This window comes from Ambystoma mexicanum, chromosome 10, assembly GCF_040938575.1.
Source record: "Ambystoma mexicanum isolate Mex_15411 chromosome 10, UKY_AmexF1_1, whole genome shotgun sequence".
NCBI lineage: Eukaryota > Metazoa > Chordata > Amphibia > Caudata > Ambystomatidae > Ambystoma > Ambystoma mexicanum.
Window position 1 is genome coordinate 754,468,695 of NC_090932.1, and position 22,483 is coordinate 754,491,177.

The window sequence follows — 22,483 nt, forward strand, 5'->3', positions numbered from 1 at the left end:
CCCAATAGCGAATATCAAAATCTGGCACCAATAAATGTATGCACAGTAAGTGAACATATATTTTAAAGAGAAATATACAAGTGTAGTTCAATTGACCTTCTCCTTAGCAGAAGGTGTGCAAGACAAAATAGCTAGGGGTGCACCGAAATTTGGCTTCGAGAAAACATTCGGCCCAATTCCGGCTGAAAATTGGGTATTCGGTTTCGGCAGAATACGTAATAGAATGTTTACTCGAAGCCGAAGTTACACCCCTCGTTTGAACTGAAGGAAATATATCACGCTCATATGTTTAGTAAAAAGCCACATAAGGAGAAGCGAGGCCATTATCATGTGCAAAAAGTGTCTATTGACGCCTAGGGTGTGGGGGACTCCACTTTCTGTGTAACTCACTCAATGCAGACAGCGGCACAGCACAATGGACTGAGTGGGCATTTGAATTTGAAAGCTCACTTGGCAGCACTCCCTGCTCTACAGAATATGGGAGATGCCGCTGTGCATTTAACACCAGCGACAAGGCTCATTTCTTAAGGTGACTCTCTGGAGTTACACTGCCAGCCTCCATAGCTGATTTGCTATGTTGATAAATGAGGAGTGCTTAAGTGAACGAGCGATCAGTTGATATTACCACATGAATTTACATATAGGGCACTGCTATGAAAGCACTTCTGCCTTGGAGGTGAAGTTTCTAGGATGTTCAGACGATATGCGCATTAAGTCTTTGGCCTCTCTGCTGAGACTGCTAGCAAGAATGCTGCTTCATGCTAGATTTCACGAGGGTGTGAGGTGGGCCATTCCCACTGGAGCAAGAATCTGATTTCGTGCTGACTGCCGAGTCACCCTTCTGCCATAGGTCATCAGATTAGAAGGAGCCACCTTGAGATGAGAGGTTAAACAGACACAAAATCTGCTGCTGGAGCCGCTGGAGCCGCAGAGCCTGCTGCCTGCATCACCTATTTCACTGTGATCAGCAAATGATGTCAGCCTTCACACAGAGTTACAATGCCCCTATATCCACATAGAAGTGAAGTTAAGTCCCCCGGCTCAGTGCCACTTTCCACCACTGTCAGGCTCTACGATGCAGTGCAGAATGCAAACTACATCTCCAACATCACCCCTGATGCTTTCAATGTTGAAGGTAAGGGTCACCCAGCAATATTAACTTCTGATATGGTACCATTGTATGCGCCTTGTAATGCTATTCTAACTCGTATCACTGTTGCTAAACATATACGTGAGCCTCCCCACCCCCACCTCCACCTCAGAGCCTTTTTCTTCCACCTGCTCGCCCGTGCCTGCTCAAGAAGTTATGGCCAACAAAGGTGCATGCTCCCCCCGTAGCGTGAAGCATTAGTGACCTTCCCCCTATCATTATGGCCGGTCCCACCCACCCTTATGTAGTGCCTACCGCTAAACCCACCAGCGCCAACAACGACTTGGCTATCAAGCCTGCTATTCCTGTGACGATGCTTGCCTCCCTGCAGCAGTCCCCGCTCGCTTCATCAGTGACGACTGGCAGTCACAGTGGTAATGCACCCCTACCATTCCGTACCAAGTATTCACGCGCTAATATATACTCAATTGCCCTGCACTGCACAAAAAACAAAACCTGGAGAGGCTCAGAAACCACTGCCCTAGACATGGCTACATACTAAGCTTGCCATGTAAATGTCAAGAGGCAACCTGCAGGTAGAGAGACAAGAGCACATTCAGAAATACACACGGAGCTCAAGAGTCAGGCAACTTCCAAATGTGTGTTTAAAAAAGATAGTGTGACATCTGTATATTCACAAAGCTGCAGGCCATAGTGCTCAGGGCCTAATCCATGCTTACAATATAAGGCGGGTCTCTGTCTTTCCTTGACCCATTAGAGATGCGTTGTAAAGAGAGTTTCTGCCTCCTACCTAGAAACACACAAATTCCCTTACTTGCATTATGCAGAACATCATTTCTTCGTCAAATTAAACAATGTCTCTTGTCCATCCCGTCAAATTTCCCAGAGCTTGAGACAGTTAGGCACTGCAAGGAACTCCCTTACAAACTATATGCAAGCAGCGATAAGGCCTGTTAACTAATTATTTATTCACAGAAGGGACATGCTCGAGTCAACCCCCAGTTCCCTACTGAATTTCTTATTAGGCATTGAAAACAAGCAATAATAAAACTCCCCTTCTAAAGCTATGATCTATTTATAAGCACTATACATGTCCTTCACTGAAGTCCTGTTAAAACAAGCAGTGGCAACGCCAACAGTTTTGGCTTGTTATGCATATCTTGACACATTTCCAGTAGTATCTACTATTCAGTCACTATTCGGCTCCGGCAGAATAATTCGCTCAACTATTCGGTATTCGGCCGAATAGTAAATGTACTATTTTGTACATCCCTAAAAATAGCATTGCCTAAAAAAAGAAATGAATACCAGAAATATAACCTGAGAGAGGACATTTTTCAATAAATATGCCGGCAAAGTATAAAAGGTGCTCACCTTTTAAACCTAGCAATCTGTTGTGAAATATTCCCTGGAAAACAAAATCCCAATAAGAAACAAATGTTTGTAATCTTGTGGGTAATCATCTGCACTGGGAACATGACCACCTGAATAAAATCTTGGTAGCCAAATAATTGAGTAAGCTTGCCAACTTAGAAAAAAAACAAGGGGTTGCGACCGCCCTCTAAAAAAAAAGTTACGCTATCCACCCACATGTGTCCTTCACTTGTGCCCTGAAAACCAGCCAAACTAAGGGGAAAATAACTGCACCAGTGTCCAGAATTGCAAACTCTCTTGCCACATCGTGGGCAAATACTTATGACTTACTCTGCTTTATAAAAAAATAACTTGAAAAGTACACATACCATAGTCTCACTCAAATATATATATATATCCTTATAGAACTAAGTTAGGCAAAAAGTGTACAATTGCGGCATTTTCTGCCCATTTTCCGCCCATCTTGACTGGGAGACTCCAAATACCAGAATGCAATTCAGCATAAGGCAAAGAAATGGTCTCTGAGTGCAGTACTTTCAAGGACTGACAGTAGCATGTTTTTTTTTTTTAATCCTTCTTTGCTTCTAAGCATGGCACATTTCTCTAAGTGGTATTGTAATTTTGGCTCATTTATCATGCAACGTGGCCTGAGGGGGCAGGCCCCTTCCTCACTTTAAATCTAAGCTGTGTCTCTCCTGGTTACTGCATGGATGGAAGACCTGGATGGCTATCATTTCTCTGGCCATGGCCTCAGCCATGGAAAGTGATGTTTCACCCCCAACGTCACTATCGGAAAAATGGCCAGAGAAAAATAAAAATGTCCCTGCCCCCTGAGGCCCTCATCAAGTGCCCACCTCATCTGTGCCAGCTTCTGCACGCCCCATATAGCCTCCTGCCCTCTCCCTTTTCCCCACAACACACGCTGTTTCAGTAACACAGTTTGCTTTGAGATGTCAGCAATTCGAGGCTAAAGAAAGCTTTGTGTTGCAAACTCAGTCCCTGGACCCCCTCCAGCTCCCATATTTCACTTGCTGCTCTCTAGCCCACCCCCACCTCTTTCCCGATGGCATTTGCATTTTTGGACCTACAAATAGCTTTTTTCTTATGTTTCATTTTCCGATATCCTCAGCTATGTCCATGGCTATCTCTCACAACAAAAGAAAAACATGGGGGGACGTGGCCTGGCTGGAGGTTGATGGAGGTGTGAGCCTTTTAGCTCCAGCAGTCCTAGGCTGAGAAAACGCCAGAATCAGCCTTTAATTGACAGTGTTTTGTAGCGAAACATCAAGCGCTGCATTAATGAGCATGTGGAGTACGGGAAGATGAGGTTTGTAGCTGGTTGGTAGCGGAGGAGCCCTGCAGAAATGACAGACTTGTGGCCCGGCAAACTGGCCTCTGCAAAGAGCGAAAATGGTGACCGCGCCAAGGGGCACGTAGGAGAATCTGGCGCAGCCGTTGCCGGAGTGCCCTTTTGCCGAAAGCCTAGCTGCAGTTGTGAAGCTGAAGCTGCCAGGGACGATTACGAGGCTGCAAAGCTGTTGTCGGCCCCCCTCCGGGAAAAGGTGAGGATGACTCTCACCAACTCAGGTGCTGAGGTAGCCCAATGCGAACTTGCCGGTTCATTGGGGAAGAGGCAGCCTGACCCCAGATGTCGGGCTACCAAGCGGGAGAACAGAGGCATGCAGCTCCCACCTCCCTTCATCTTAGTGTTGCAGAGCTCACTGAACTCCCCGCCCCCCGGGCTCTTGGTGGGCAGCAGAAAGCCTGCGAGATGGGTGGATGGGACACCCTACCCGGCGGACATAGCAGCAATGGCAGCGATGGGGTCTCAGCCTCCCCCGCTCGCACCCTTCTTGTGAAGCGGGCAACATCGTAGTAAGAGCGGCTGCAAATGGGGACAGACATGGGACAATTTAGAGTGCACGGGACATCCAATTGGAGTGAGGGGGGCTGTGGACGGTGCAGCACACGGCTGAAATGGGTCATTGACAATGTGGCTGGCAGGGATTCTCAAGCAGCGTTTTCAAGCAGTCTGCAACATGAAGGAATAGCTCCATCAGACACAATGAGCCCACCAGCAATCCAGTCCTGGAGGATATCATTATCCAGTAGCAGTGAAGGGGTTCGAGCCTGAGGCACACCCCACAGTGCCAAGTTAGAGAGCCTGGGAGAGGCAGTGGTTCATTCCTTTAATCGGAACGGAGCCCCCTTTCACCACATCTATACCCCCACATTTTCATGTACAAGATGAAGTCGGGAAAGTCAAAGGACAAGCCAGCCCTGTCTATCAACGAGATGCTCCAGCAGTCTAAGCCGGAAACTGACTCACCCCCTGCTATGGAAGATGAGACTCAACCCACCATGAGAGAGGATATTGTATGCTTGTTCCAGTCCATCCAAAAGGAAATGAGTCCACAATGCAGGAACGAAAGAGCTCCTTTTAAGACTTATCCCACAATGTGTTGTAGAATGAAACTAAATTGGGTGATCTGCAGATGGTCTTCTGCGACCAGGTGAATGCACAGGATCAACAAGAGCATAAAGTGGCAGCATTGGAGGCATGTAGGCAAGCTGCAGAAGAGAAACAAGAAGATTTGTAGAATCATTCTCAAAGGAACATCATACGGGTCAAAGGAGTGCCTATGGAGATCAAGGAATAAGAACTAGAAGAGTATATCAAAGGGCTGTTTCAGGAGATACTGGGGATGAGTTAGTCGATCTAACGCTAGACCGCACATACAGAGTATACTCAAATTTCCCAACACGACAGAAGCTTCTCCCCGATGTCTTAACGAGAGTCCACTTTATTAGAACCAAAGAACTGATCTTTCAGAAAACCAGGGAACAACACTGCCTAGAGTACAAGGGCGTCTCTTCAACTGGTCCAGGGTCTCTCACAAGGGACAATCCAACAGAGGAGGCTTACACGGCCTTAGATCAATTGGTTAGGGGACAACAGGGTTTGCTACAAGTGGGGGTACCCCTTCCATATCATGTTTCAACTGGATGGTACCCAACAGCACTTTACCTCCCTTCGAGCAGCGGTTAAGACTCTTAAAATACAGGAAGAAGACTTGCAGATGCCAGATGATAGCTCCCAGAGCCCCTCGTCATCTACCTGGACCCAGTCCCAGTCGAGGAAAAGCAGGAGGATGGAACGTTGCTGGCCCTCTATGGGCAGATGGGAAAGGAGTCCGAACATGGAAGGCCCAACTTGAGCCACCACTTCGGGGGAATGGGCGTTTCAACCAAATGAGGAATAGCAAGTCCCTCAGGTGCTAAGAGGTAGAGCTGGTGGCAGAAGGTGCACAGGCTGTGTTTACCTGACTGTGAAATGTTCTTAAGCGACTATATGGGCACTAGGAGTGCATGCCCTCTTTCAGGAAAAGCACCCAATGTTTACCCAACATGGGGTTGTTATGGTTCAGAAGTATCTGTTCTTAGTTTCAATGTTTTCTTTTCTTTTTTGGTTATGGTGCAGCTCAGTGGATGACTATTCAATGAACAGTCCTGGTGCCCAAGGGTGGCTAGCCAGGGTTAGAGATGCCCAGGCCAAATGGGGAAAGGCATGGAAATGGAGGGTAAGAGCAATGAAGGGTTTAGATGTCGATGTCATAGGCCTCCCATTTAGGGCTATATGGGCATAGTGGATGTGAAAGTAAAGTCTCTAAATGTTCAGGGACTGAATTCAACAAGAAAGAGGAAGAGTGTGCTGTCTAAGTTAGATGTCCTGAAGGCGGACATAGCCCTGATCCAGGAGACTCACCTGTTGCAGCAAGATTGGCCGCAACTGAGATCCTGTTGTTTTCCCCACCAATACTGTGTGTCTTCCAAGCAGAAAAAGGTGTGGTGTTGCAATTCTTATAGGGGGTTCCCTTCACTTTGAATGTGATAAGGTGCTAAAGGACCTATTGGGCAGATACATTGGGTTGACATTACAGGTGCCCTGCAGAGATCTGACCTTAGTATCAATATATGGCCCTAACCAATACCAAGGTCAGTTCTACACCCACCTATTCCCGCATATAGCACGCTTTAGAAAAAGCAGAAGTGGTAATGGGGGGGGGGGGCTTTATTGTGGTTCTGGAGGGAGCTAGGACAGAACGGCCAAATATCCCCCATAGATGTAGCTTTTTCATCTACTCTCAAAAAAGCAATAGGGGCTATGGGACTGGTAGACATATGGAGACACTTACACCCTCAGCAGTGGGATTACACACACATCAAAGCTATTCCAGGATCGATTTTTTCTTGATATCTAGTCCCCTTCTCCCTCTAATAGCTTCGGCCACCATAGAGGTAGTTTTTGTATCTGACCATTTCCCCATAACCATGAAGCTTGACGGATAGGGGATGGGATGGGAGGGAGGAAATCCCTGGGTTGGAAGCTGAATGATTCTCTGTTAGCTGATCAGGCATTGTGCACCAGCATCACAGATTGGATAACCCAATATTTACATGAGAATCTTACAGGGGATATAACCTTGTCGAGGGTGTGGGAAGCGCTGAAACCTACATTGAGGGGTGAACTGATTAGCTTAGCCTCAGCCCAGAAATGAGTCCTCACGGCCCAGTGGTTGCAGAGAGAAGGCTTAGTCAAGGAATGGGAAGTCCAATATAAATTAGGTGGGGCACAGAGGACATACAAGCAGTTGCAGGTAGCAAGGGCAGATTTAAAAGCTTTATGGGCAGACAACATCTCCCATAAGCTACTCAGGAAGAAACATTTCTATTACAGCACCCTGAATAAGGCTTCCCGAGTATTAGCCTATCAACTTCAGGCCCAGAGGAACAGTACAACAATCGGGGGGTTGAGAGAGGATCGGGGCCAATTGCATGATGGGGAGTAATCTGAAATTGACCTACTGACCCAATTATACACCAAATTGTATGCAGCTGAGCCTCTCCGTGGCCCAACGCAGGACATTTTTCTGTTGGATTCTCCCTTCCCCCAAATATCTGACGCACACAAGCAGGCATTAGAATCACACATAACAGAGGAGGTCACAAAAGCTATTAGGGCCCTCACCAGGAATAAAGCTCCCAGGCCTGATGGGTTCACAACCCTGTTTTATAAAAAAAAGATTCTGATGTCCTTAGCCCCCACATGACTGACGTGTTCAACTCTGTCCTCGAGAGTGGGGGTATCAACACTGACATTGATTGCCAAGCCCACATTGAGCTCCTCATACTGCCCTATAGCAGTCAGAAATTAAGATGGCTGCATATTCTCTAAAATATTGGCCACATGTCTAGGGGGTGCTCCTGGCAGTAGTAGCAACAGGCCAGACAGGGTTTGTCCCTGGCCGGTAGACATTCGATAACATCTGTTGGATTGTGCACCTCACGGCTTGGGCACAGCAACACAAACAATCACTGGCTCTTCTTTCAATTGACGCTGAAAAAGCGTTCAATTGGGTGGATTGGGGATACCTGTCCAGGGTTCTCACTGGGTCTGGATTTGGCCTGTGGTTTAGCCAGCTGATGTTAGCCAACTTTGTTCTCCCATCTACTCGAATTAAGGTGAATGTGGTCCTGACAGGCCCCGTATAGTTGTGTAGAGGGACTCGATAAGGGTGCCCATTGTCCCCCGTCCTCTTCGTCCTGGTGATGGAGACTTTGGCCTGTCTAGGGCACTCCTCGTGGGACATTGAAAGGGTGTAAATGGCAGGATACCACCATAAATTGGCGCTCTATGCCAACTACCTTTTGTTTTACATGAGAGACTCCCTAACCTCTTTGCCACACATCATGTCTTTTCTGGACAGGTTTAGAGAGGTATTGGGTTTCACGATCAATTACTCATAATCCACAATCCTTAATGTTACAGAATCAAGGGAGACAGTAGAGCATCAGAAATCTAGCTTTCCGTTCTCTTGGGCCTCACACTCAATGAAATACTTAGTAGTCTATCTCACTGTGAGTTATTCCAACCTATATGCAGCAAATATATAGTAGGTGAGGATTCCTTTCTAAAATAAAAACAGTTCTGGTAATTTACCCCGGATGTATTTATCTATTTTTGAGACGGGGGCACCCCCTTCTCCGTAAAATATTTAAATAACTACTGCACGGAATAACCCCAAACGAAGCATGGATCACATCTTAATGGCAAAGTTGTTCTGGACATGGTCCAAATCCGTCCAGCGGTTTGGGCTGTGTGCTTTGGCAAAAATGTACCTTGTTTGTCTATCGATTAATGAAAGGGAAGTTGGCCGCACTTGTGGGAAAAAAAATCCACTTGATGCTTATTAACTTTTAAAATTACTTAACAGACCTCTATGAATATTTGCAGTCTGCGGGTACCCGTGAGCTCTTAATCACTTTCAAAATGTCGGTCAAATATGTAATGCAAATCAAAAGTTATTAACATTAGGATTTTGAGGGGTTCCTATGGGAGTCTGACTCACCTTCACTAAAGGGAGGTTATCACTGCACTATAATATTTATATATAGTGACCCTAAATGGAGCATTGCTTGAAAATCTTTCAAGATATGTGGACTATACTTAGCTTCCTTTGGTGTTGACCCTTCCTTCATACCTCCAAGACACCAAGGATTTTTTGAGTAAAATCAATGGTGTAGTGTGGGAAGCCAATTTCATGTTAGCAACATTGGATGTTGTTTCACAATACACGTACATCCAATACTCTGATTGAAAAGAAGCATGCACATACTTTCTGGAAAGGAGATCACTCAATTTTTTGAGAGATGATTATATAGATGATCAACATTTGCTTGACCAATAATGTTTTCATTTTCAACAATTATTATTTTATCCAATTGCCATGCACAGCAATGGGCACCACTTTCCCCCCAACCCATCCTATGCCAACCTTACGATGGGTTGGTGGGAAAATTTCATTGTATGGATTGATGAAAATAGCGAACACACAGAGAAGATCATTTTGTGGATGCGCTTCATTGATAATCTGTTCATTCTGTGGAATGGCGATGAAAGAGAAATGCAGGATTTTGCAAAAGATCTTAATGTTAACAAGTCCAACGTGAAGTTCACATAAACACAAAGTAGAGAAGCATAATCTTTTGGATGTCCTGGTCAAATCATAACAAGGCGAAATCATGACAGTACTATACCGCAAACCAACATGTTCCAATGCACCCTTGTATACAAGAAATAATCATCCTTCCATCTTATAATGCAGCACAGCATATGGAGAATTTTTGAGGATACCACGTAACAGTTCCAAGTAGTATTCTTTCAACAGAGAATGTAGAACAACAGCACAAGACTTTTGCAATCAAAGATACCCTAACGCCATATTGGAAAGAGCCTATGTGAAGGCACATAGTTTGGATCAGGATTCTCTGTAATGACAAATATGGAGCAAGTGAATTCCCAAAATATTAAACTAATAAGACCTCATCTCACCTTTGGGGCTCATTCTAATTTGATTCGTAGAATTTTACATCGTCATTGGAAAATGCTGCAATTGGATGAGAGTTTGTTTCCAGTTCTTGGTGAAAGAGTTAACATTACTTTTAGAAAATCCATCTCTCTAAAAGACTCCTTGGTCTTCAGTTGTATGCCTCCAGAGAAATTAGGAGGCTCGGATACATGGTTGAATGTGCGACCTCCAGGATTTTACAAATGTACAAAATGCAAGGCATGCAAGTTCGCAGTCAATAAAACCAGTACAACATCCAGTGTTGGGCCACAAAGTTGAATTAAATGCCAGTATATCCTGCAACACAGAATATGTGGTACATGTTCTCATGTGCCCCTGTGAACTGTGGTACGTCATTAGCACCATAGGTAAACTCAAGCTCCGCATTTTACAACATATGAAAGCTATAAAGAATCTTGATCCCTCATACTCTATGGCTATACATTTCCAGGATAAACATAATGATAAACTAGAGGGTCTCAGTTTTTTTGAAATACACAATGTCAAGCAACATTGCAGAAGGTAATCATGAACTCGAGCTTTGCCAAAGAGAGACCAAATTCATATTGGATTTAGAGACAAAGAAGCACAAAAGACATAATTTAGACGAAGAACTTTATACAGTTTTGGGAACCTGAATTGTAAAATGGATAAGAGTGTACATTTAGTTTATTCTATTATGTTACTTGCTTTTCCCTTTTTCTTTCCATTCCTGATTCCTTTACTTCTTGATTTCTTTTCTCATTTTTTGCTTGTTTATCCTACTCTAAAAATTATTTTTAAATATTTACAGAATTCTTTGTTTGTGTAGATTTCTTTGCAGTTTGATTTAGTGTTAAGGTTGGTTCTTTTCTTTCCAGAGCAGAGGCATGAACAGGGATAGACAGGTACTATTTCCATTAAAGACCTAGTAGCGTCAAAGGTACATACCCTCAGTAGGACCTAGTCAGCTTAATTGCCGTCGATTTATTTCCATTTGATGAGCTGTACACTGATTTACATCATGCCAAATGGATTGGGGAATGTACAATAGTTTACGTAGATTGATTTCATGGAGTACACAGTCATTTTTACAATCCATTCCCGTGCAATATTAGACATGCACTGCATTGTTATTATTATATGCAGTTATCTTTGAGGCTGACTTTTTAAATGAATCTGCTCATGCACTGTGCACCTTATCCCTAATATACAGACTTGCCCCTTAATACCATCATTAGAAGTTCTTGTCATTGCAATAGGCCCTTTTCAAGTGAACACTATATACATTATGCACATTATATTTACATATGCAGCTAGCTTATGTTTATGCACTTTGCACTTTTTCCTCAATATAAAACATGCACTTATTACCATCACTAGAATCATTTATCTTCGAGGTGGGCTCTCCTTTTTAAGATGGTATGCTAATGCATGTTGTACTTCATGCCCACACTTTCAGCTAGTGAAGTAGATATTTATGTTGGCGGCATGTTCTTAGTGATCTGGACCCATCACCTGTTTGGTTGCTATAACGAATTTGTTACTCTATATATATAGGCATTTTGCACTTTCATAAATAGAGAGTCAACACTTGATCAGATTGTATTCCCTATTCCTTCTTTTTCTGTCACCTCAAGATCTATTTTTTGTGAAATTAACATTTGGCGATGCACCATGGACTTTATTAGTTGAAGCTGCTATTGTAACTCTACATGCATATTTCATTTGCACATTGTTATTTGGAAAGATCCTGGAAACCTTTGGCGATGCACTATGCACTTTACTAGTTGAGGCTGCCAATGCAACTCTACATGCATTCTTTTATTTGTACTATTTGTACATTGATATTCGGAAAGGTCCTGTAAACCTTTGGCGATGCATTATGCACTTTACTAGTTGAAGCTGCAATATACATTTTATATGCATACTTCTTTTGCACATTGCTATTTTTAAAGATCTTGTTTTATAAGGCACTGTGGACTTTATCATTATATGCAATTAAGCTGTAGAAGCTATTGTTCATTAATACCAATGTTGTTGCCAATATTCTTTCAATTAGAATTGAGAAAGCATTTTGTGCTGTATTTGTTAGTATTGTGATCTTAAACACATTTTGAACGACTTTGTCAAATACTAAAGGTATTGAATGTTATTGTGCAATCAAGGTATAAAGAAGTAAAACATGTAAAACATGTATTAACTCATTTTCATTACCTAGAGCCAACATTCTACCTGTCTCAAAATGGCCGACAGTTTTAGCAGCGTACTTGTTCTTTTGGCTGCACATTGCTTTTTTCGAAAATGGAGAAAGGACCAAAACCAAAGTACCATAGAGTTCTTGGTAATGCTTTTAAACTTAATTCCTGCTTTGAATGAACTGTATGTGAACAAGTAGCCGGCAGACTATGAAATGCATCATACCGTGTTTCTTTCTCCGTCCATGTGAGAAAAATAAACTGAAATTGTCTTTTCCACCTTTTTTCATCAGCGGTCTTTATTTCAGGTATTTTCGAGGGGTTCATGTGAGTGCTATACCAAGAGCGATTTAATGTGTTTTTTTTCTTTTTTCAATATATATATATATATATATACATTTGTGATGTCATTTTTGATGTCGTGGGTGTTAGTCTTAGCAGTGCACGGTAGTGGCGCGAGTTATGGTTGCTTAGCTTACCATACCTGGCGAATTTCAGGGGTTTTTCGGTTTTACTTGCAACCATAACCATAACGTCCCTTTAACAAAGTTTTTTCACTGAATTTCATAGGTTTTTAGTAGCGCAACTTAACCATAACATCCCTTTAACAAAGTTTTTTTACAGAATTTCATAGGTTTTTAGTAGCTTAACTTAACAATAATAACTCTGACTTTACGTAAAAGTAACATAGAAGATACTGAACCCCCTCTACTGAACCGCTACTGAATTTGATGTCCGCAAACTCTTTTAATGTCTGTGGACATGTTCGGACAACAGCACCAATACCCAAAAAGTCTAGGGGGTATGTTTAATTGTTATATCATAACATATGAACATTTTACAAATTCACAAACCAGCACACATACACATTATATGTAGTAATAAATAAGAATTGTAACCCATATATATAACACACTAACCATTCATTTAAATACAATATGTTCTAAAATGGAATATACCAAAAGAAGAAAGATAGGCTTCCAACATGATTACCTCACAGAAAGTCCACAACTAAGAGCAACAGCAGATCTACAGACCACACAGAACAACCCTTACCTGAAATAGTAAGTGTACTGCATTTTACTCATATATTTGTAAATGATATGTTTTTTTTTTTCTCACAGAAATGTCTAGTACTCTGGAGTGGCTAGAGGAGCACTTCCCACATGAGGAAATGTCAGAGGATAGAGATTCTAATGGTAGATACTTTACTATATAAACCAATTAATTAATATTATTTTATATACATTTACATATATATTTTTTTGTACAGACCATACAAAAATTGAAAATACTAAAGAAAAAGCAGTATTGGATAAGACTCTTGAGCACATAGAGGAAAAAATGGACCTCATCTTGGCAAATTTTAATAATTTAAAAAACTTTGTGGAGGATCACTTCAAGCAAACAACTACATGCCATTGTCCCACATGTACCTGTCCCCCCTCACCATATCCCAGTGAATTATCCCCAAACCCTCTCCATGAACCAAAACGTTTTGATGAGACTTCCATCCCTTCTTCGCCTCATATAAACCCTATTGAAACCCCCAATTCTCCTGTTTTTGTTTCAGTTTCTGCCTCACCTTCTCTGTCATAAATTTAACATACATGTAAAATAAAGTAAAATTATTATATTGTGTGCTAATTAATTTCTTGTTTTTTTTTTATAAAGCAGTTGAGGTGTCCGCAGACAGCGCGGGTGTCTGGAATGACCGTGAAGAAACGAAAATGGAGGTTTCCTAAGAACACGATATCTGTCCGTACTGTTCGCTAGCAAGTGCAAACTGTTCTAAGAACACACGCGGTGTCCTGAAATGCTCGTAAAGAAACAAAATGGGGGTGTCCTGAGGACGCTGAGCCTGTCCGTATTGTTCGCAGGCAAGTTGAAACTGTTCTAAGAACACAAGCTGTGTCCTGAAATGTTCGTCAATGGACGAAATGGGGGTGTCCTGAGGATGCTGTCCGTATTGTTCGCTGGCAAGATGAAAGTGTTCTTAGAACACATTATGTGTCCTGGGATGTTCGTAAATAAACAAAATGGGGGTGTCCTAAGGACGCTATGCCTGTCCGTATTGTTCGCAGGCAAGTTGAAACTGTTCTAAGAACACAGGCTGTGTCCTAAAATGTTTGTAAAGAAACAATATGGGAGTGTCCTGAGGACGCAATGCCTGTCCGTATTGTTTGCAGGCAAGTTGAAACTGTTCTAAGAACACAAGCTGTGTCCTGAAATGTTCGTCAATGGACGAAATGGGGGTGTCCTGAGGACGCTGTCCGTATTGTTCGCTGGCAAGATGAAAGTGTTCTTAGAACGCATTATGTGTCCTGGGATGTTCATAAATAAACAAAATGGGGTTGTCCTGAGGACGCTATGCCTGACCGTACTGTTCGTAGGCAGGTTGAAACTGTTCTAAGAACACATCAAGTGTCGCGGGATGTTCGTTAATAAACAAAATGGGGTGTCCTGAGGACGCTATGCCTGTTTCTATTGTTCGCAGGCAAGTTGAAACTGTTCTAAGAACAAACGCCTGTCCGTAACTGTTTGATTCACTTGTGACGCACTTTTAACCACTTCAGGACCTGAACAGTATCCGTAGAACACCAACGCACATGTGCAAAATAGTTTCAGTGCATTTGGTGTCCTGTGGACACCTGCTCCCTTTGCGAACATGTTCGCGAGCCTATCATGTGACCGCACCCACGATCAGCGTATGTTCTGATTGCGAACACTGTTCGTGTCCCCGAACAATTTAAAACTACATTTTCAAGTAATCTACAATATTTTCCAATAAAAACTCACCATAGAACAAGTCCCACATAGTAATACTGAGTTTCTACATACTTTTTGTGACTTTTTGAACCCTTTTTTCTGTTCGATCTGTCCGCGGACAGCACGCATGTCCGCGAACCGCGCACAAGCACCCCTATAAAAGACCACGCCCTAGAGCTCATTCTCATTGTGTTTCTGGCTATCCTACAGAGCACAGCGAATTTTGCTGCCAATTTGCAGATTTTCAACGCCAAGCTGATGGCTTCCATGGCTCTACTCATGCCACCTGGTGCTGCATCTGCCTCAGCACCACCCCTACTCCCTCCACCACCTCCCCAAGGGCCTGAAGATGGGAACAGGAGTGAGGATGCACAGGAGGATGAAGAGGATGACGAGAATGAGGTAGTGGAAGTCCCTACTACCAGCACTCGGCGTGAGTCTTGGGTGTGGCGGTTATTTACCATTTGTGGTAATGTTCCTAAGGTGCGTGCAAACCAAGTCACCTGCAACGAGTGCAAAATGGTACTCAGTCGCGGGAGGCATGGTTCATACAGCTTTGGGACAACTACCATGAAGCGACACCTAAAGTCATTCCACTCAGGCGCCATTTGCAAGGTTGTACTTGTGAGGAGCGTAGCAGGTTGACTTCCTCTACTTCATCCTCTGTTTCCGATCCTGTCACCACAAGGAACACTCCTGTGGGACAGCGATTCCTCTCTGCGAAAAATGTATGTACTACGAAACATAACATTTTCATTGTGGAAAGAGGACATGCCAAAATCTCTTAGAAAGGCACAAACAGCCAAATGAAGAAGAAGGAAGCCACATTTGTCTTTGCGCAATCCGTGAAAAAAATACTTGAGAATTTGGAAACATGTCAATGACCTTCCCAAGTCCTTCTTTCATTGCAAATTGCAAAGAAATTCCAGACACATGTCCTAAACTGTTCCCTCCACAATGAATTACAATTATGTCTGGATGTTGCTCTGTCTCCAAAGTAGCACAGAGAGGTGGCAAGTCCAACCACTTCATTCCATGTACTCCATGCTAGTGCACTTCCACATGTGGGAATCCAAGATTTACAGCTACTCCACAGCTTTCTGCATGCACCTTCAACCAATGTATCCATGAGTCTCCCAAAATCCAAACAATCTGTTTTCTGAAACACACAGCCATAGCTATCTGTTGTTCTCTCAGCAAAAAGAGTATCTGAGAAACTCTCTCCTGGCACAGCACACCCACTAAACTTTTCTGACCATTCCCTTTCTCTGCTCATTTTCATTTGCATGGCTCCCCAACGCAAAAATCCCTAGATGTAACACCCGATGTCCGCGGACTACCACCATGTCCGCGAACATATCGTAACATGGATAGTCCTTCTACCATTTCCTTTTCACTTTCTGTGCCATTCCATCATTGGATATAGCTGAGAAGTCACATGAACATCCACCAATCACATCCAAGACCTCTACATCTAACTGCATCATCATAGATCAGCACTTTAAATGTACTGTTAATCTCTCTGAGTACAAGTGTCATATCATTGGAAAGCACCTTCTACCAGAAATAATGTACAAGTCTCCAAGATTTCTACTTGCAGCTGCATGCATATCCATATGCATGAACACAAACTACAGGTATGCATATTTTCTATATAGTACATGTACAATTTTTATAGATTCATATAAACAGATTAACTGACTTTTAGCTTGTATAATCTATCAAATGAATTTACTGTCATTTTTTCCATCTCCTAAAATCAACTGTCACTGCCAAACCTATCTGCTATTTAATTTTTTTTACACACACATTTTCAAAGCATGTTGAACTAACCTATTTAAAGAACAATATGAAGAGTTAACATACTCAAACAAAATTGCATGCACACATTATGTTAAAAAATCAAACAACAATACTTGTAAAAAACATAAACATTTAATTACTTATATTTATATACTGCGCAAGCAGCCCATGGCATTGAGGCACTGTTACTTACAAGATCTTAGTTACAGAAATAGTGGTATTCAGTGGTACATTATGAATTCCACAAGGCATACAAATTATATTTTGGTTGGAACAGTTAGTCATTACAATACAATTTACACATTAAGAACATATGATATGTATTCAACTGGTGCGACGCATCTTATGTGAATAAGATAGATTTCATGATTTTGAGGAAGGCGCTGAGGGTCAATGTCAATTAAAAAAATCAGTGTCTAAATTAAAAACAATGCTATATAAAAACAAAATTCCTTATTTGTTTCCTTTACAATTGCAGTGAAGACCATTCTCCTGAAAAGAAGCAGCCACATTTGAAGTACAAAGAACAACTAAGAAGAAACCTGCTAATTTCAGAAAAAACGTAAGTTGAATACCACCATATTATTTGTACTATTATTCAAACACACTGTAAGGTTAATTCATGCTATTTCTGTATCTAAGAATAGAGATTGTGCACCATTCTGTCTACAAATCCCCATTTCTTATACAGAGATTTACAGGCAGACTGGCGCACAATTTCTTATTTTTCAACACACAAATAACCCAACTCAACCCCTAGAATTTTGATGTTATAGAACAAACAACTGTTTTAATTGTATACCATTAGATTTACTATTTCTACTTCTCCACACCACCAGCTTACTTTCTACTATCATCTGAACCCCAGTTTAGTAGCACATAAATTCAAGAATACCCATCCCAACTAGTTGTAGTTGCCCAATGCACAATCACACACCATTACATACATCTTTATAATCTTACTCACACACTCATGCACACAGCACACATACATTAAGAACACCCCAACCCATACCTTCTTTATTTTTTTCAACAGACCCTAAAGAATGCCTACCAAAAAGCAACTCCGTAGAAAGCAATGCAGAAACAGAGCAAATGAAAATAGAACTGTCCAAAACAAGCATCCATCTCTAGCAGAATTTGTAATAAAAAGTGAAAACAAAACAGCTAATACAGTCATTTAGCGAAACAAAACAAGCTTCAAGTACAGAAACTTTGCCTACTCTATCAAAATGTAAAACGAACCACAAAACAATGAACAAAAAATCAGCTACCACTACAGATAAAACTGCTCCTATAAATCTTGATATAGTACAAACTAAGCATATCAAAAAAACTATTTTAGCAAAATTGTTCCGGCACACAGTCCTTCAAAATCTTATGAAAACAGGAGAGAAATCAACCTCAACCCTTAAAACCTATCATAGGAAATTAATCTTAGAAGCGTTGATAGACAGTGCAATCCTTCTCAAAAGAAAGTTATTTATTTTAGTGTTAAACAAAATGAAACCACTAACAAAACTACTGACTAAATTACAAAAAAGACTTCTCAATAAACCAAATGTCAACAGAAATAACTTCTTAAGTATCTGTGGAGGTGAATGGAGTCACACTACAAGCACAGAACCATACTTTAATGAAGAAGCATACAAACAAAAGCAAACAAATACAATGCCATACATAGCAGTGGACGAGGTTATGAAAAAGTTAATAATACATAATGGAACAAGAAATACTGCTTACAAAAATATCCCCAGAAAACTTAGAATTACCTCTCCATTCAACTGAATCAGAACATCTAGTATACAAATGGCCATGCACGTCAATGTGTAAAATTCCCAAAGAATCTTTCAAGTCTTTACGCCAATTCCTCAATCAATATGTGAAAGGCAAAGACAAAATCAAAATTAAACTACTGCAAAATATAGATGCCTGTCCAGTGTGCAAGTACACAGGACTACAAGTACATGCATTGGCCTGCATTTCAGGACCTACTTGCAAAACCACCTTCCATTATATCAAAATGATATCAATACATCATTCAACTATAAGAAATCTAGTCTATAAATTGTACTATGCTACAAGTCCTGCTTTAGCACTAGCCAATTTAAATAACATTCTTCTACATGGTACAGCAAAAGACCTACTTGAAGAAATCGACTATATCCAGAAAAAATATTTTGGAAGTGAAAGCCACTTACAGAATGAAATAGCTTTACAACAAATTAGCAACAATTCTATGCATGGCAACCTTCTACTACACACATACAAAAAAGAAACACTGAAATTTAAAAGTACATCTGCTGAAATACCAAACCATGTGTGTGTGTATTGCCGTAGAACTTTTTATAAAAGTACACAAAAAATGTAGACCTAACATACAAAATAGAAGACAATGAAGATTCTAAATGGTTTGAATTAGCTCTCTATCTCATAGCAGAAAACAAATACGAAATAACTGACGCCTTAATACTTTGCAGTTACTGCACTACAAAACTTAACAACAACCAAACTCCTTCACGTGCTATCACAAATAATTTGGAATTATTTCCACTACCAAAACCCCTACAACAACTGAATTTATATGAGAGCATCATAATTCAAACAGTGCACCCATTTCAAGCAATAATACACCTTCAACCAAAAACAGCAAAATTACCTCCCTCTGAATTAGTGAAAGATATTTGGGGAAAAGTAGTGCGTTTACCATTAGATCTGAAAGAAAATGTGCACACTCTAGAAGTGCAACGTCCAATGGAGCAATCTTTAATTATCTTACTAAATGGTGTACCTACAAAAGACAAAATAAATTGGCAACAACAAGTAGATTTACATAATGTTAGACAAGCCTTGCAATATCTAAAAGACAGCAATAAATACTACAAAGAAATTAATATTGAAGAAAACATGAAGGATACCACTGAAATAATTCAAGAAACACAAGAAGCTGGTCGAATTGAGCTCCTAGATCCTGCTACAATATCCAATACTTTAGACCATTATACAATTCACCCATTGCACTCTAATGACACCGTAGAAGATGCACTAGAAATGTACCAAATGCGTCAAACAAAAGGATCACCAATCAGCAAATGGGAAAAAAGTATAGAAGCACAGGCTTTTCCTCGACTTTTTCCTACTGGCAAAGGAGCAAGGTACGATGATAGACCTATTCAAATAACAGCATCAGAATATCGCTCATTTACGGATGTATTCTGAAGATCCCAAATTTAGAGAAAATGTGGAATACATATTCCACCTACTCTTTGAAAATGAACTAGCAACTTTATGTTACAGAGTTGCACACACATTAAAATCAGGATCCCACTTTCAAAATATGTCAGCTACACAATTATTACAAAAGGTGCAACAAAAAGATGAAGTTTTACAATTAAATATTACAAATCTATTAGCAAATATGCGTGGTACTAAAGAATACTGGTTTCGATATCATGGAGATGTACGTTGTATGATAAGAAACCTTGGCCACCCACTTGGTTTGTTACATTAAGTTGGGCAGATTTACATGATTTCCTACGCATATCAAACAAAAACAAAACAAACATAGATATACTAACACCTGGAGAACTTTGTTCTCTAGATCCTGTTAATGTTTCAAGATATTTACACCATCGCTTCATTACTATGCTACACTTTATTTGTAATAAAACTGCTCCTCCTCTCGGAGAAGTGCAACACTTCTTTTGGAGAAAAGAATACCAAGCCAGTGGAGCACCACATATCCACATGCTTTTATGGATTAAAGATGCTCCTAAATTTGGTCAAGACAGTGACGCCACTGTTTTACAGTTTATTGAAAAATATGTCACTTGTCAAATTCCATCAGAAGCAACAAATAGTGATCTTCATGCACACATTTTATAATTTCAAAGACACAAATGTGGCAAATATTGTCATCGCAAATACAAAAACAAAGGGAAATACTACACCAAATGCCGCTTTGGTTTCCCTAGACCGGTTAAAAAAACAGGCCAAGTGAACAACTTCATGTCTTCAGTTAGACATAGTGTTAAAGATAAATCACCTAAAAATACATATTACATAAAAAGAACAGAAGAAGAAAAATATATCAATGATTACAATGCAATCATTGCCCACTTATGGAATGCAAACAAAAATGTGCAGTACATTGCAGACAGTTCCACTGCAGTTGCACGATATGTTAGAGCATACTTAACCAAAGCAGAAAAACAGAGCTCCAAGACCTCTGGAATGACCTGTCATCAGACAAAACACTGTCTTAGAAATTATATTGCTTGGGCATAAAAATGCTCTCCCATAGAGAATGTGGCTTCTATGAAGCAGCAGATCGTTTAACTGGTACTGCTTTGTATGGAAAATCTGAAAATATAATATGGCTAAGTCTTGGTCCAGCTAAATCTAGAAAAAGAGTTCGAAAATCATACGAAGATATAGAAACAATAGCCAAACATGATCCCAACAGCCAAGACATTTTAAAAAACAATTTGCTGGACACATACTATCCAAACAGAAGTAACACTTTGGAAACCATGTGTCTATACCACATAGCCCTAATCTTCACATACAAAAATAATATAAAATCCGATGAAAAGAAAGGTAGATATAGAATGACAAATTGTGAAGGCAGCTTAGTAAAATTCACCAAACTAAATTTAATTAATCATATCAAATTGTCATTAAAGACTTCTCAACATAAAGAACTATAATATATGTCCCTGCTACAACTCTCTAAACCATGGAGAAAAGAAGAAGAAATACTAGATAACTATGACTCCTATGAAGACACTTTCAAAGCAAATGAAAGCACTATAACTGATGTAAACTTTACACAGTACAAAACAATGTTGCAAAATGAACAGCAACACGAAGAAGAATTGCAGGCCCAACTAGATAAGGACACTCCTGATAGTAGTCAACCTTCTGTAACAGGAAGCCAAGAACCACTTGGAGAGCCACTAATAAAAAATGAGACAGAATTAGCTATGACAGAAGCAGAAAACACCATGTGTCAGTATGAAGATAAAGAAGACTTAACTATAATACAATCAAAACTAAACAATGAGCAACATAGCATTTTTGAAGAAGTAACAAAAGAAATTGCACATGGTGTACAACATGAAAACAAAGAATGCACCTGCCAAAATTACAAACCTATACTACTGTACGTCAGTGGTGAAGCTGGTTCTGGCAAAACATTCTTAATCAAAATCATCAGTAAATTCCTTCAAAAATTGACAAACAACAAACTGTCAGCTGTTGTCACTGCCCCCACAGGTTTAGCTGCCTACAACATAGGCGGTGTCACTTTACACCGATTACTACTCCTGCCAGTAGAACATCAAAACAAATTAGACTATTACAAACTTTCTACAGAAGCTGCAATGGAACTATGCAGAGTATTAAAACAAATGAAAATGCTACTAATAGATGAAGTGAGCATGGTCTCCAACCTAATGTTGGCCTTGATTCACCTCATATTACAAGAAGTACTCAAACAAACTATGAAGAGCTCTTTGGAGGAAAACACTTTATTGTTTTTGGAGATCTTCTTCAATTGACACCAGTGAAAGGTGAGCCTATTTTTAAAACCTTAGAACACAAACTCTGCCATAAAACTGTTGGCAGCATTGGAAATGTCAACCTTTCGCAACATTTCCAATACAGAGAATTAACAGAAAACATGCAGTAATCTGCAGATATCACTTATGCCAACATCTTAAAAAGTATTAGAGTTGGTATATTATCTCAAGAAGCACAAGCAATATTGAAAACCCGGCACAATCATGCACTATATGGCCATAATGCATGTGCTACGGATGTTATGGAACAATTAGCCC